The sequence below is a fragment of the Alligator sinensis genome, unplaced genomic scaffold, assembly GCF_000455745.1.
Source record: "Alligator sinensis unplaced genomic scaffold, ASM45574v1 scaffold544_1, whole genome shotgun sequence".
Taxonomy (NCBI): Eukaryota; Metazoa; Chordata; order Crocodylia; family Alligatoridae; genus Alligator; species Alligator sinensis.
Window position 1 is genome coordinate 3,607,411 of NW_005841937.1, and position 3,285 is coordinate 3,610,695.

Below are 3,285 nucleotides of genomic sequence, written 5' to 3' on the forward strand. Positions count from 1 at the left end.
AGGAATGAAGTGAGAGCTTTGAAAGGCCATCCAAACCTATAGTTCTAACACAGAAAAAACATCTTCACAACAATCACTTTTGTTTTACACTGTTTTCTGGCAAAACAAATAGTAGTCACTTGATTTTTATAGAATGTCAAATTTAACTTGCTTACAATGGGAGAGGGAGATGGAAAAGTGTTCTTGGGTTATCTAGTCCAGTCCCCTACCAATAGTATGACCCTTAACAATAGTATGATTTCTCCAAATGAGTGGAATAATTTCTGAACAGCATTCTGGTTCTTCCTGCTACAAGTAACTGCAATCCACATTTAACAAAATTACAATTGAACAAGTTTTCTAGCTAGCCTGTTAAGCAGTTTATGATCTGCATTATGTTAGTATCAATTCACATTTAGAATTGTTTAAGTTTCTTGTCATATGTATAAAGAGGAAGGCAGAGAAAAAATGTCTTATTGTAATCTGCTATATTGGAACTAATAGTATTGACAGGCAAAGTAAAATGTAGATTTTTTTTTCTTTTGCTACAACCGTCTAATCTTTTGTGGAAATGTATTTTATATGCATGGTATGTTGTGCTTGTTATATAAGAAAATGTCTTCCTACTACCCAACGTGAGACTGAAAATGGAAAAAAAATGCTGAGAGAAAGACAACAGAAGCAGTCTTTTAGCATCTGCATCTACACAAATACTTCATCCTTTTGGGTTTTTCTACACACAGAAAGGTAATTAGGTTTAGTCAAAAGTGTGACATTTTTCGGAAGACATAAATATATGTGGTTGGTTTCAGTTATACCAATATAAATCAGATGTGAGCGTACATGAGAGGGTCCACAGAATGGCACTGGTTATTTCACTTAAATTATATCATTAATTTTATTGATGCACTTCGGGGGGGGGGGGGAGGAGAGATGGTGTAGATCAGACTTCAGAACTGGCTTCCCTAATATCATGTAAACACCAGAGATGTTAGATGAGCAGAAACAAAAAACAGACTGTGTGAGATAACTGTAGAGTAAAAGTCTGCTTTAAAATTATTATGAAGCTTAGAGTGGAAAGGTTTGAAAAACAATCTAATTGGCCAATTATAATCAAAAGATTAATATTTTTTCAAATCAGAACTCAAGACGGAAGCTTGGCAAAGAGAGAAAACTTTCCATATAAAAAAATCCCCTCCACCCTTTTCCATAATCCTGGTTATGGGCTTGTTGCCACAGACTGACATTTGTGGAGTATGGAATTATCACTGGTATTTACAAACTTAAAGACAATGGGATTTGCTGACTGATTGAATTATCTTCACACAGTCAAACACTTCTAGCAGAATATGTGTAAGAATCAACTGTAAAACAGAAAACATTTTCCAGAGCTCTGTACATATGTAGGTATTTTAATAAAAGATTTAAACATTTAAGACACACAAAGTATTTTATAAAGCGACATGCTCTAAGTAGTGTTCATTTTTAAGACTTCAGTAATTTTGCTCTAAGACCAATTCAGCATTACTTATCTGCTCCTGCTGAGACAGACTGGCTATAGGATTTTCCTCCTTACCCCCTACCTGTCAAAATACTTTTTGCTGAGCTTGGTGTCATGTGGCATTACAAAAGCTGTGTTCTCCATGTTTAATTCTCTCTTTCCTAGGCTGCTGTTGTCTGACATTTACAAATTAATGTGTTCCATGACTTGCCCTTTATGTAGCTCCTAACATAAATCCCCTGGTCAACTAGAATTATAGATGGTTCTGCTGTGTGAAACATTTGGTTCATGACTGAGGAAGTATAGAACTAATTATATATAGTACAACTAGCAATTTTTTTTTTAACCAAGTGCAAGCACTTTTTTCTTCCTTTAGTCTACTTCTTGCTTCTCTATTAAAGCTTATACAGAAGTTTACTATTCTTCAGCTGCAACTTTTTGAATGATTTGAAGCTCAGCTACTTGAGAAGTTGATTCTCATGTGCTCCTTAGAGATGAAAGACTCAGAACTGAAAGCAGAGTATATTCAGCAGTGGGCCTGAAATCTTGATTCCGCTTCTTTAACTGCCAATTGATTGGATCCAACCTGTGGGTAGGCGCCTCCCAATTGATGGGATCTAGCCCAGGGTTGCCCCTGCAGAGCTTCACCTGAGGCCAAGTCCTGCCCTTTCATGCCTCCACTGTGCTCCTGCCTGCCAGCTGGGCCCCAGCCAGCCTGCACAGCTTCCCGCTTGGGTTGCTCCCGGTGCAGCTGCAGCTGCCCAGGTACTGATTGGCTCCCCCCCGCCTCCAGTGGCTCCTCCTCCTCCTCCTCCTGCACTGCTCCAGGTGGGGTGGGGGGAAGTTTCAGCTGGGCAGCTCCTGCCCCAGTGCATGGGGCCATGAGTCCAGCGTCCAGCTACCTTCCACCCACTCTGCCCATCCAGCATGATGAGCAGCCATCTGTGGCCATCAGGTGCCTGGGAGCTGAAGCCAGAGCCAGAGCTGGAGCCCCACATACTGGGGCAGGAGCTGCCTAGCTGAAGCTTCTCTCCTCTGGAGATGTGCAGCAGGGACAGGAGGAAGAGGAGGAAGGGTTGCTGGAGGTGGGGAGAGCTGAGCAGTACCCGGGTGGCTGCAGCTACACTGTCAGCAACCCCACTGGGATGTGTACCAGCCAGTGTACCAGCCAGGACTGGCAGGGGTGGGCAGGAGCTTCCCCCGCGGGGTTGTTCCCCAGCCAGTGTACCAGCCAGGACTGGCAGGTGTGGGCAGGAGCTTCGTGCAGGCTGCCCTGACAGGGAGCAGGTGAGGCTCAGCCCCATGCAGAGGGCCACAGGGAAAGGGTGGGCCAGGAGGGAAAGGCGTAGACTTCACCTTTACTGCCCCAGTGAGCTGTGTTGGACATGTCCCCGACCCCACCCCTGGCTCGCTCCCAGGACTTAGCACACAGGCAGCCCCACCACACATATGTGCATACCTTCCTCTCATATCCCCCAACACACACACACACCCACACCCCCTGCCTTCCCTCCTCACATTTCCCTCCCTACACACACACACACCCTCACCTCCACACACACAATATAAAAGAATAAGACTATTTTGATCTAGTATGCACTTGCATCTACATACACTACTAAAAAAACCCCATAAATCAGGACAAAAATAATTTTTTGAAATAAAATTAAAATATGTTATTGGAGATATTTGATTTTTGGTATATAATTTGTTTTAATCTATAATTTGCTAAAATTATATCTTCTAAAAGATTTTTACACGTGCATCCCTCAACAACTCACCAAAACTCATTAAGTGGCCTTCCT